Below are 14,617 nucleotides of genomic sequence, written 5' to 3' on the forward strand. Positions count from 1 at the left end.
ATGTAGTATTTGTGTTTTATTTCTTTTAAAATAAAACTCCCTTTCATAATTCACAAGGGAATTCGACCTGACCTTAATCATATGTCATATCACGATGCTCTAACCTCATATATCTGTAAACAAAAAGCAATGTTTATCGGTCATAGCCACCAGTGGACCCAAATTGACACTCCCTCCTTACAAGCAACACAGCCATATCCGAATTAACAGTAATATATGATATTAGGTTCGATCCATACACACTTTTTATTAACTTAATTATAATCGAGTATTCCAAATAAGTGATATACTTTAAATAACGGCTAATGCCTTAATGAAAATTAAAAGGACATGTGATATCTCACACATTTTTATCTTATTTGGTAAATCATTCTAGCTGAAAACATATAGAATAAACGTGAGAGTCTCTACAGTTGCTAGCCCGAGATACTCTGGTCCTGACACCAGACTTAGACATTATGACAGATAGATGTCTGGTTTAGGGCCAGAGCGCACTGCTATATCAAAACGTGGAATAAGCCGACACCGTTTGGTATCGGACCAAGGCTACGTGTACCACCAACAGTGCCCTCTGAACATACAAGCAATAAAGATATACCTTATCATGCTATTTTGAAAGTTTTTTAATTGAAAAACTGAAATTTGAAAACAACTTTGTAAGAATAGTAGGATTTCTGAAATATTTATGCAAATGTATAAGAATTATTGACCATAGAGCATTTTATAATGCATTATAAAACAGTTTTGTGCAAAACACATACATTTTGTCTCAAACAAATGGTCATTTAAAAACAAAAAAGGGGTATTATTAATAAATCGGACTCGAACTCGCCACTTACAGGTCCGGCGCTCTACCGACTGAGCTAAAGTGAAATTCATCTAGCACGAAACCAGAAGGCGATCGTATCACTATTTACAATTATAACCTGTTACAATGTATATATTTCTTTATTTCAAGGGAGGTCACTCTAAACATTAAAAGTAACCGTGAGATTTGAACATTTGTTGGCTTTAAGAGTAACTGTATAACTCGGGCAGTGGTACACTTTAAGGCGAATCTATCACGAAACATCTCACCGATTCCAACTCACAGTGAATCAAAGCTTGATTTCGTTTAAATATGTTTTCATAAATCTGGGATAATGAACTACGAAAAGGTTTTATCCTATATAAACCGCACACCTGTATAAACCGAACAAATTGACTGGTCCCGTTAACATCCGGTTTAGAAAAGTTAGAAAACTGTATAATAAAGATAACGTATAAAATTAATTTTAGGATAAATTTTTGTATCAAAATGGGTGCTTGAACATAAATGTGTTCCAGGCTGCTGTAGAACGAGTCGTATGATTGAAAGAGTTAAAGACACACCACGTTTCCGATCGATTAAAATTCTATAATAACTACATTATGTATTCATCGCATAAAAGTTACAGCATCGCACAGATGATTTTCGATGTAAATCTTTGTTAATAGTGAAGGTTAATGTCGCTATTTGCCGCGTGAATAGTGATATTTGCCAACTGTGTGGATTAAGGACAATACCAGGAAAAAGAAGGCGACACGCTTTGCGGAAATTAACATTTGATTAATCTATTTAAAATAGTTCAGGGAATAATGCTATGTGTAATATTTAACTTGTTAATGTTATGTTTCAAATGTTAAGAGCCGTTTCGGTTAACGTTACGTATATACCTTTAATGCTGGCGTACATCTTGAATTTCAAATAAGTGGCTATTCTATGATATGAATAATTGCTGTAATTGTAGGTGTTTAGGCTTAAAGTCAGCCTAACCAGTTAGATAGGTTATAAACATATAGGTCGTACATTTGGCATCTCTTTTGGAATACAAAACTGGCGACCCTTCTACATTAAAGTTTACACTTCTATGATATTCCTAGGTATCAGCAATATGGATCAAGGCCTTTAAATTAAAGAAATAGTTGCCAGAGAACGTGAGATGTGGCTAAAAGAATGCGATTTTGGCGGCCATTTTGAACGATTTTTGTGCTTAGCCGCTCCAAAATAAGCAAACGTTAATACTAATATGTTTAATTACCTTAGGAATTACTTCTATGACTTTTATCATACGTATGTTCATAATGTTTGTATTACAATTCTTTATATTAAAGCAGCGACGGTGTTACAGTTCTATCGGCTTTTAGCACGCCTAGCAACACCACACAGCCTGTTCAAGGAAAAAAAAGTCAACAAAGTGGCAACACTTACAGGATTCAGACTCGTTGGATCAGACACAGTGTATATAAAATGCAGCATCAACGTCTGTGCTAATGCATGTGTAAGTATTAAAAGTTATAGTGTAAATTCCAGGTTCATGTCATGTGTGAAATAGTCATCATCAATTTTAGAATAGAAAATATATCATTTTATTGAATTATTATTACATGTTATTATTGAATTGTGATCAGAAACATCTTTGGGAAAGAGGAACAGATTCTGCATAAATAATGACATTGCCCTCCTGTGATAGGAGGGACAGATTCAAAAGGGGAAATAGTTTTAATTCATTTGGTCCTTGATCAAATTTTAAACTAGTACTGGCTTTTTGAGAGGGATATTAAATTTCTGTATAGGTAGTTCCTTTTTGGAGACGGAGTAGCGTGACCCAATGGAGAGATAGAGCAAATTAATTGATACCGTTAATTAGAGCACAGCAATAGTAATCAAACAAAATATTTTGGATAGTGAATTGAGCAGCGTAGGGATTCAGTCATCGAACATGTCTATAATTGAAATCACAGAAATTGCTCAAATTGACATGAAATACCTCACGTTTAACAATCTATTTACCACAAATCACAGTGTTCCGGCATTACAATTGATTTTGTTAATATGTATCAAACTATAAGTTTCAAATAAAAATCAGAGAGAACAACAACAATTTAGGTTTTTCTACAATCACAATCATCGAAATCGAGTTTCAAACAGTTTTGAAATGTATATAGATACCAAGCACAAGACAATATTTCCATTCATGACTTTCATCAATTATCAAGAATAACCAGGCCCCTGCAACTAGAGCTACTCTGTTCTACGAACTGGTTTGCGGGTCCTTTATAATGCCGTGTCTTTTTTATTTCAATTTTGTCTTTTTTGCAATGTGAAGTATTTGTTAACATTCAAAACTAATTAAATAAAGGTGTTCACGTAAAATAAACTAAGACTGTTCCTACGCGTAGGAATATAATATTGTCAACACGAATCCAGCAATCATAACAAACGGATATACTAAAGGTGTGCGATACAAAAAGTCACGACATGGGAATACACTTCAGCTATATGATAATTATGTTTTGAACATATTAGTATAGTTTGCTTTCGTAAGTCATATATTTAAGATACTCCATCGCCGACGAATGATATATTTTTTCTCTATCAAAATCAGGAGCAGACGAATATTAGTATATTCTTATTTAAAGTTGCTTACTTAACACTATTACCATCATTGAAAAGCTTGAGCTTCGTATTTTACTTCAATATAAGAATATCAAAATTAATTAATTATGTCCAGAAAAAACATCCAGGGCACTATGGCTTATATGGAATAAAGTTCTGATTGCGCATGTACCAAAAGCAAAACAAAATCGTTTGTATGTATTTGTGTATTAATTAAAGGGCCACTACCTTTCCGAAACGGCTTTTAATTTTTGAAATAGGAATGTAAAACGAGATCAATAATTTTGTAGAGTCGGAGGATTTATTAACTATACGTTTACTAGCACACTTATCATCACCTTCAGAACTGTTTAATTAGAATAAATAAAATGTTTATTTTCATAACGCGGGTCGTTTTATGTTTCCCGCCGTCGTCCTAAATGCCGCGCGGTAGTTGATTATCACTGCGCTAGACGGCAAAACAGCGAAATGAATCTCCACTGTTATCGTACATTAGACAGGAAATCTTGCATATGTTTCGTGTTGTAACCTCATCTTAAGCCATCGATATATATTTTCTTTTGTTATTAATGTTTTTAAGAAACCTTTAAATTTTGCTCCGGAAAGGTAGTGGGCCTTTAAACATATATATACATCATTATTATGCTGTAAACTTGAGTTCGATTATCTGTGGAAGGTTTATTCTAAAATTATGTTTTGTATCGTTAAAGTGGGCATTACATGTTTCTCAGGTATCATACGATGGGATATGATTAATTAAATGCACAAGAAATTATGATATAAATAATTTGCCAACGTTCAAAAGATGATACATTTTTGTTTATTATATTTTAGACTGAGGAAAGGAAGCGAAAAGGAGGTAGACATAATGGGGACATGCATTACGCAACGTTGAAATTTAACGTTCGTGACAATTCAGTGAAAAGAGTAGCGAATACTTCTGCTGCAGGTAAATATTTTGATATCGTTATGTCTATATCAACACGGGAAAGAGACTGTTCAGTTATCAATTATATAAGTTTATGAAAACTGGATAATATTGATAATGAGAATGAAATTATTGTTGTAACAGATCTTATAGATTGCTGTTTTTTGTTTGTTACAAATTAAAATTCAATTTCAACTAATTATATTGCAAAAGGCAAATGGATTTGGCATCAGTTTAACAACATTGTATTATAAAGGTTTATCTCCCCAACCTATAGTAGAAAAATTTTAGTCAACAGTTTCAAAACTTAGTTAATTAGTTTTGTGATATACTTTTGTTTTCTATATTTTTTTCATAATTCCTGTAATACAAATTTAAGATCATTGTTAATATATATTAATGAATTATTATCACATCAACTGCAGGCATTACATTTACAGTTAAATTTCTATTTGTAAAAAAAAACCTTATTGTATTTTTGCAGGAAATCCTATTCCTGGAGGTCACACTCTGAAAATCGTGATTTTGGTTACGATTATGAAGACATTGTTTTAACATTCTTTTATTTATTTGCAAACTTCATGTTTCGAATTTACAAGTATTGTGATTTTGATGAGTCCACTGGGAAGATTGATCGTATCACATATATTTACATCTACATAAACATATAGCTAGTTATATGTTTGTTGGTGTTTACTGCATGTGCTTGGAGTTCAAAAATGTCTTAAATTTTAATTGTATATTTGTAATACGTACATTTCCTTGATTTAATCCATATTTGTATTTCAACCTTTTTCAATTTTATTACACATCATATCAATGAAAATAAAACTGATCAATTATGGACTTTTGATGAGGTCAATATGATGTGTAAATAACATCAAATGGGAAAACTGTGTATTTTATGTATATTTTAGATGGTACTGATGACAACTTGAGCAGAATGAATAGAAATATGAACAAGGGATCAAACATTATAAAAGTTAGAATTCAATAACGATTCTGCAAGATACTTCATTAAAACGGTCCAAAACCGGGACAAAAAAAATGATGTAAAACCTCCTGGTAGAATACACAAATAACCGTTGGAGCAATGAAGTTCACATTTATCAATATCAATATCGACGTGGCTGTGACGTCATAATAGGATACATTGACTCGCTGTTTCTAAAAACGGAAACACCAGTCCATATGCTTTATATCAAACTTCACCTCATCACGCTTTAGCCAATGAAAATACCGGAAAAATCATAGCATTTGTGGAATACGAAATGTCTAACACTTTGCGTTCAGTCTTGAAGAGATTATTACAGATCATACTATTTATTTATTATGGATCTGTGTTGATTAAACCCATCAACATAAATATAACCGATTGATTAGCGACCAGTGACATTAATTAATATGAAGGAGAAACACGGAATTTAATCACGCACATGTTTGTATTTAATTAATCACAGACTTACATATAATTCTGGCTAAAGAATTTATTCGAATTCATTGTATCTTTTTGGACTATGAACAATTACCGTGTCTTGAATAAATTTGAAAAATAAGGCTTCTTTCTTGGACAAATGCTCTTGTCTTACGCTTAAGTTGTCGCCAATCTTTTTGACTTATAAATGTATTACTTATATATTCAAGAGTTCTAAAAGTATGTCCATCTATATATTCTATTTAATTGTTGTTCTAAATATATGTTTCTCAATATACCATTCTCATTGTTAATAGCATTATTTGTTATATAATTTCTTAAATTTTTCTGAGGTGATCATTTTGTTATAAATATTTGTGATTGCTTAAAATAATTGCATTTTCAATAAAAGTTTCAAGCCTGTTATGTGTATTCTGCTACGATTTGTTGTTCGGAAATGTGCGAAAACTACGCACATAAAAATGGAACAGGAAAACGATTTCAATATTCAAATACGTAATCTGTTTGTCACGATCAGAAAGAATTGGCTATGATAATACTTCGTGCATTTTTTTAAAGAGAGGTTTTCGTTTTTTGTTTTTGCAGCATTGGGATTGAAAACTGATTTGAATTCCATGGTGACAGTTTGATCGTGGACATAAATCATATAAAATGTGTGCTTTTTTGTGTTTATATATTCTGACAATCTGTTTTTATGAAAGCGTTTACACGATACAACCTTTTATTGATATATTGATAAATCTGTTTCTTAGGCTACATTTCATTTTTTTCTTGAAACTAATTGTTACTTTATCAAGAAACAAAATTCCAATTTAAAATAGGTTAATTTAAAGCCACCCATGAAAAGGGCAGATAATACGCTGTTATAGCGTGACTGATAAGATAAATGAAATAAGAATGTAATAACGAACAAGATGTACAGACTGCTTTACCATAACCTTAATCACATTTGCCTATAATATACATTTGACCATCAATTATTATTTTATGGATATTTTTTCTAAATCACGTTAAATCATAGCAAAAGTAAACGTAATTTTATGCTGTCATAGACATGGACGGACCTAAACATAAACCAGTGGCCGTGACATCAGATGGATTACTCCCATTTATCTGACATAATCACAAATATGCGCTTTGTATGTGCTATAGTTTTTTCTAGAAAGATGCCTGTATAATGTTCATCAAATTAAGACAAACAAAATGGAATTGCATTGTAAAACATTTGCTGTGTGAGAAGTATATCACTATGACATAGATATGCATATTTTTTACGTAAATGATTTCAAATTTACATACCACATTCAGTTTTATGAATATGTTTTTTTATCATGGCACTGTCTGGCAATGGCTGAAGAACTGACATCACATATTGATGATTATCTGCACATGTAAAAATATGAGATATAGCTAATATTTTAAATTCACTAATAACAAAAGGATGTTTCAAAAATTTGAATGATAATCACATAGAGTATTACCATTTACCAATCCACCATACATTGTTGTTAAAACACCTTTCTCAACCCTTCGGACTTCTTAAACTATTATAGAACTACACAAACATGAAGAAAAAGAGACCAATCAATTCAAGAGAAATGACGTCCATTTTGTAGATACGTGCCTGGATGCTATAATGTAATGTATATTCTGTTACCTCTGACTAAAGGCAATATTTTATATCTTTATGAAGCCGGAAAATTGTCTAGTACTGAAATCGGAATATCATCAAGATATTTGGATATTCCATTAATTTTATTTTTATTTATTTTATTGAATGCATTGAAACATATGAGAATAAATCTGGATCTTAACTACAAACTCTTTTCTGTTCAAAGCGTATTGCTAAACAATCCTTTTTTTGTAACGTGAGTAACTCAGAATGACCTTTAAACAGTTCCTTTTTCTTATAAACTCTTCACTGTTTAAGTTAACTCGTTTTTATTCTGGCATCTCTGTACGTCGCACCGATGGATATTTTTTTTTTTAAATATGACATAAAGGTACTAGGCAAATGGGATTTCCAAAACAATTTTACCTTCATGCCTTTATATATGTATAGCAAATGCTTAAATATCTTCGAATGTATGTCAGTAGTTGGCCAAAGCTTCAACATGAAGATTAGAACAGCTTAATATTAAAATGGAAACTTGAAACGGGAAACTCCATGAAATCAAAGCTGTTTTATTTCAAGACCATTTTCCATACATATAAGTCAAACTACAATGCTGGAGAAAGGCCATAGATTTTTCTGGACAAGAAGGAAGCAGCATGAATCAACATAAGCACCTAAAACCCAGCAAGAGACTGATATTTCCAACTGAATGCACACTTGCATGGTGACAGACAAACAGCAACCAGCTATATGTTCACCAACATAGTGCCCAGCAAACAGTAACTAGCTGAATGCCCACTAGCATGATTACAGACAAACAGTTAACCAGCTGAATGCCCAACAGCATAGTGTACCTCCTGATTTATGTCCCTTTGACAACCAAGCAGACCTACCCCGGATACCTGTTCCACTTTAAAAGGAAATGGGAATTTGCTTATTGAAACATGCTGCCGCCAACAGTAGATTGAAAAGCAATTCTAAATATATTATTTGCCAATGTAAAAGTGAAACAAGCATATATACCATTCCAGCAAATCAGGACATGACAACCATAGGAGATCCATAGGAGATCCCCATCCCACATATCCTATTTCTATGTCAAAATACATTATTTGTCTATCTCTAGATCTATATACCATCATGTAATGGTGTTTCAATAATTGTCTACATGGATATAATTTGCACTCAAACAAAGGCCACAAACACACAAAAGCAACTTAATACCTTACCTTATGCACAGAACCTAAACAGAGGCATACAATGTAGCTTGTAAAGCTTGATTTTTATATAACAGCTAAAATTAAGAACACAATAATGGTTTATTATTTGCTTGCTTGAAGTTAGATATTTACTTGTCTGATGACTCTTATAAGTGGTTTGCTTTCCAAATGGCTGTATAAACTGCCCCCAATTATATAACCTTTATGAAAACAGCGTCCACCTACATTTAGTTGTTTTTTTATATTCATTGCATTCATTTACAAACTATAACTTAGACAAGAGCCACAAACAAAGAAATACAGACATTCCAGAAACATGGGGACCATTTTTATTGAATCCCCCCAACAGATTAAGTACTAATAACCAGAAAAGTTTGAAACACTTGCATATTTGACCGAAATATCTGCAATAGATATCAATCAAGACTTTACAATAATAATAATATAAGTAACGGCTGATGTCATTTTTTCAATATGGCGTCATCTTCCCCTATTCCAGCCTTAACTGGAATCCACATATGAGAAACCTTGAAATGCATTGCTTAATATACACCAGACCTATTCTATAATTTAATATTAACAACATTTTCCGTGATATATAAACCAATCTTAACTTTTACGTTGATTGTAAACAGCACAAGGCATCATAATACCAAGAATACACGGAGGAAAGGCTAAGGTTATTTCCCCTTCCAAATTAGTGTTGCATGGCCTTTTCGATTTAAGTGATACAGCTAAGTTATCCCGAACTAAATATTCTTGTCTTCTCATCTTTATGCCGTTCTGGGAAATTACCAATATTAGATCTTATGGCTTTTCAAAAGAAATATATCGGTCTGGTCAGAAGGAAGCAGTGACAAATCCAAAACCTGTTTGGTTTCATATGATAAAGATCAATGACAGTACAAGCATGAAATACTGAAACTAATGAGCGTTGGGGCACTTGCTAGTTGCTTCTACATACTCATAATCCGAGTGATATGATGTTTCTTAAACAACACAAGACTGATTAGTTACACTGTAAACCACACTTGTATGCCCTAGTCGTGTAAATACTATATACAATGTACACAGAACTATCTATAAGCACAAGCCTATTGATTTGATAATTTGATGACAAATTTAACCGATTCAAGTCCAGATAAGAATCGATGATGGTACAAGTATAATAGTGACAATATAATACTAGATATGTTTTACTTAACTAAAATACTTACAGGGTATGGTACATGATCAGCCATACATATATATGTTATTCATTCAAAAGTTAATAAAGGGAAGTAACTCAAAAAACCAATGAAAACGCAACACTTTTTAATTAAATATTTTTCAATTTATTTTTGTTCATATCAAACAAATTGATAATGTAAACCTTTGAGCACCTTACCTATGTATACAGTAATGATTCGCATGACTGAACTTCCTCTCGGGCCGTGAAGCGGTCGATTGTTGAAAAAGTACCTATCTGCACGTGCACTCGGTATCAATTCGCGCTTGGTTTACCCATTACACGTGTACAGTCCTTGTGGATAGGAAAAACATTTTCCACATTCAGATTTTGAAAACGCCGTTGGAAAACGATGCCATGACTTACGGATACCCAGCGTCACGAAGTTAGGTGTATGTTGGCAGGCGGACTTCAGCGGCGTGAAATTGCGCGTAGAATGGGATGCTCGCCTTCTACTATTGTGAGACTTCATCAGCGGTACGTTCAAACGGGTTCTCTGAATGATAGACCGCGCCCTGGGAGGCAACGAGTGACGTCGGATCGACAGGACCGTTACATCCGGGTCACCCATCTCCGTGACCGCTTCCAAACTGCCTCCCAAACGGCCAGAACAACGATAGGTATCAATGGAAGACGAATTTCGGTTTCTACTGTCCGCAGACGTTTGCGTAGCGCCGGTTTGAAAGCCTGTATACCCTTCCGTGGGAAGATGTTGACACATCGTCGACGTCAAAATTGCCTGACGTGGACCCGGAGGCATCGATGTAAGCTCTTGCGCCAATGGAGACGCGCACTGTTCACGGATGAATCCCGCTTCCGTCTCCGTAATAGTGACGGTAGAATTCGCGTGTGGAGACGACGGGGAGAGCGTTACGTCGATTCGAGCGTCCGCGAATGTGATGGTTTGGGTTGTGACAGTGTCATGGTGTGTGGGTAGGGATATCCTTCGACCGCAGGACGCCCCTTGTTATCGTGGACGATTATCAGACGGCACGGCGTTACATCGACGAAGTACTACAAACTACCGTTGTACCGTCCTTTCGTAATCATCCCGACGTCGATATTCTACAGCAAGACAATGCTGATGAGCACTCAGCAATGATGACCACAGACTTCCTTAATCAACAGAACATTCAAACACTGCCCTGGTCTGCGTTCTCCCCTGACCTCAGTCCGATTGAACACTTGTGTGACCAGTTAGGTCAAGCTGTGAAACGACGTCAACCACAACCACAAAATCGACGTGAACTTGAAATTGCCCTTCAGGATGAGTGGAGGAATATTCAGCCCGTTATAATTAAGCGTCTTGTTTGGTCCATGCCATGTAGGTGTCGTGCTTGTGTGGAGGAAAATGGTGGCCACATCAGTTATTGAAAGTGTGAAAATGAATTTGGGGGGTAGCGTTGAAACGTTTGTCTCATCCCCATTCACGGGCAACTTTTGACTAACTCACTGGTAGGAAACTGCTCTCGAAATGTGTTTAGACCCTAGATATTACTTGTATTTAAAGCATGTGCTCTAAAATTATTATACCTAAGGATCTACCAGACACGGATTTGTTGACATTTCTCCATCGATAATCTAAATATGCTTGTTCTGACATCCATTCTCGTATCGATTGCCTATTCTAGAAGAACTCTGACTCAGAGTGAAGGGAACCACGTGGGAGTCTCTCACACCACGTTCCACCCATCCTGATCACCCATCAGTTTATGTGGAATAGCTCGTCATCCCTCTTACTGTCCTTCATGCTCCGCCATATATGAAAATACAGATCAATAAAAATGCAATTTCCATTATATTGATGTATGTAAGATATATACAGCGACTTGAAAAATCGTCTGAAAACAAATTCCTTTACATTTCCAGCATCTGTTTTAAACTCAGATTGAATGCTTTCGAATTTAAGCAAAAACTGTTTCAATGTTCTTACAATACTAAGGTGGTGACTGTGTTTCCCTGATTTAACTAGTGGAAAGGACAACCTCTTGTAACATCACATAAAAATGTCTATGTCTGGATGCCCAGCTTCAAGTACTTCAGTGTTTTGATTTCTATAGAAAATGTCACCTCGAGGAGCATACGTGATAAATATTTGCTCGGTTTTTCCAACAAGGGAATATTTATCTGTTATGGCCTGGTTGAGAGGGCACTATTGCCTCGTATAATTGTCGAGGGGTGTGATAGTGCCCGAGCCGACAGTTTCCCCGGGCCCTTTTGCAATAGTACCCATGTGTGTAGCCAATCCAAATCCGATATTCTGTGTCATGATGTACTAAAATCGCAATATGAAAGTTGTCAACGTAGTTTTTCACAAATGCATAGAAGAAAAATTGATGTTTTATTTAAGGATTGAATCTTGCTTTGGTCGATTTTATCGGGTAGTGAATTGAGTTGCTCTCGAAACAAATTGAATGAACTGCGAAGTAATTCATGTTGAATATATTTCAAGAACTCAATTTATCACCCCATGAAATCGACCAACGCGAGATTCAATCCTTCCATTTCAATTCAATTGTATCAATCAGATTTTTGTTATTTCTTATGAAACAGTTTTGCGGGTCTCGGGCTTGCTTGTAAAAGTCTACAACGAGACACGTAAGTAAATAGTGCATCATTAGAATGCAACTAATTAAATAAACAATTTGACATACTTTTATGTTTATAGTTTCGATGCACGTCACACAGGGACATGGCACATTTTATTCTTCCTCGGTAGGCAATGTTGCTTGACTCGAACGATACACAAGAGTCAGTAAAACGATAAAAGAAAAGAAGTAAGAAGTTGATCCGGTAGACCCAACCAAAGCATATATCAAACGATATGTGTACAATAGGGGTATGACGTCGATCTACAAACCCCCCCCCCCCCCCTCAAAAAATGCACGTCTCACTCTTCCTTTGCTGACAAAGTGAACAAAACTAATGCTAAGACTGCAAAATGAGAGTTCATAAAAATGTTTCTTAAATTGTAGAACTCAGTCCGTAATATTTATACTTTTTGTAAACCACCATGTTTTAGATCTAGGCCTAGCAGGAAGCTACGCCTTCATAATAGGCAATGGTAGGTCTAGATTAAATATTTTCTTCGCGAAGACCGATGTTAAGATACCCAAGTTCATGAGCAAATGAAACATGATTTTTTTCAGTACTTTCATTGAATCCAAATTCAATGAGAATTGAAATATTGTATTGTGAGACATCATATATGTAAAAACATTTCGCATGCGCTACATTTGGCGTAAAGTTAGTATAGGCATGTGTGTACGATTAGACCCAATGGGTAAGGAAGAATATAATATGTACTGAATGAATAGGTCGTCAATATGTTTTGTTGCTGTGCTTTTTACGTTTAAATACCATACCATAGATAACGTTTTTAGATTGACACGTATGTCAAAAATGTTATTCTGTCTTAGCACTTATCTTATTTGTTTTATCTATGGGGAGTACGAAACGCAGGACAACCAATTCTGAAGGTAAATACTAAGTTCCACAGATATATTCCATATACATTTTCCCCTTAATATCGATAAACAGATAAACAGTTCAACAAAACTAATAAGAAGAGTATTTATTGTTTTTAATGATTAAATAATATGTTACAGTTTAAAAATATCTAATGACATTCGCTAGCAGTTCGAGGTTTGGTTATTTGTTGGTTATTGATTTAAACACGTTCTCGAACTACAATGTATAACGTATGTAAGTGTACAGTAGTAGTCTGTTCATTTAAAATTAATTAAACTGACTAGAATGTATGGAGCCGGAATTACCATGTTTAATTTTAAAATAAATAAAATTTCGTTATTATTTACAACTACAAGGGTAGTGAAATGAGTACATACAGTCAGACCATGAAGCCAATTTGTCGTCTGTAATTTCATTTTACATTTTCACAGTGTTATTAGTGATTCTAAATTAAGTCCATCATATTGTGTTTCCATTGAAACGTAACTTAAAGGCATAACCGCCAATTACATCAAAAGACAGATAAAACACCAAAAACCGTGGTTTGACATACCTGCTCGACTCCGAAACATGTTTTAGAAAGTAGCCCTGCTACATTTTAGAGAATTTTATGAGTCCCAAAATATGAAGATGAAAGCAGAATTGTGTAACGGCTGGACATTATCGGCCAATACCCGGATATACCTGTCACTCACTCTGCGAACAGGAAATGTATAGTATTCCGTGTGATTAATTATCGGAATAATCACAGGTTTGTTCGAATGAGAAATGATAAGTCTGCCACTTTGAGACACTTGTCCCGCTGCTTCACACGAAGAAAATGCCAATGCATTCCGCTATTGATTTCAAAAGAAGGTTATCAATTTTAATTGCGATGTAGATGTTTCAACACTAACCACATGAACACATTACTGATCCGTTTGAACAGTTTCATGAAAATAGCTTTATAAAATTGACTAGAATTTGCTGTAATGTGAAACGATGATGATGATGGAATTAAGTATTCATTAGGGAAACTGATTAAAACACTAGGGCTATGTTGAGTATCTAAACCTACTCCTCCCCCATTCTACAACATTACACGATTATAAAATTGAGTATACCCGGAGTACCCATGGTTTGATATATGCAATGTTGATGTGAGAATTTAACCTTTCAGTCATCCTTGATAAAAAGAGTTTTTTGTGATTCAAACAATCTTTGTCTCTATTTGTGACAGGGATCTTCCACTCACAAAATGTAATAGAAAGTATGACTGCTACATTGTTAAGAATTTTATCGAAGAATTTGAAGGAAAGACAA

General features: G+C 34.5%; 1 long non-coding RNA gene across 1 annotated transcript; it reads left to right on the forward strand.

Moving 5' to 3' along the window:
* The first annotated feature begins 2,200 nt into the window (after positions 1 to 2,200).
* LOC138319935 (uncharacterized) lies at positions 2,201 to 6,068 on the forward strand. Its single transcript, XR_011208048.1, has 3 exons — positions 2,201 to 2,300; positions 4,253 to 4,367; positions 4,831 to 6,068. It is a non-coding gene; the product is annotated as an uncharacterized lncRNA (long non-coding RNA).
* Positions 6,069 to 14,617: the final 8,549 nt, after the last annotated feature.

This window comes from Argopecten irradians, chromosome 3 (genome assembly GCF_041381155.1).
Source record: "Argopecten irradians isolate NY chromosome 3, Ai_NY, whole genome shotgun sequence".
NCBI lineage: Eukaryota > Metazoa > Mollusca > Bivalvia > Pectinida > Pectinidae > Argopecten > Argopecten irradians.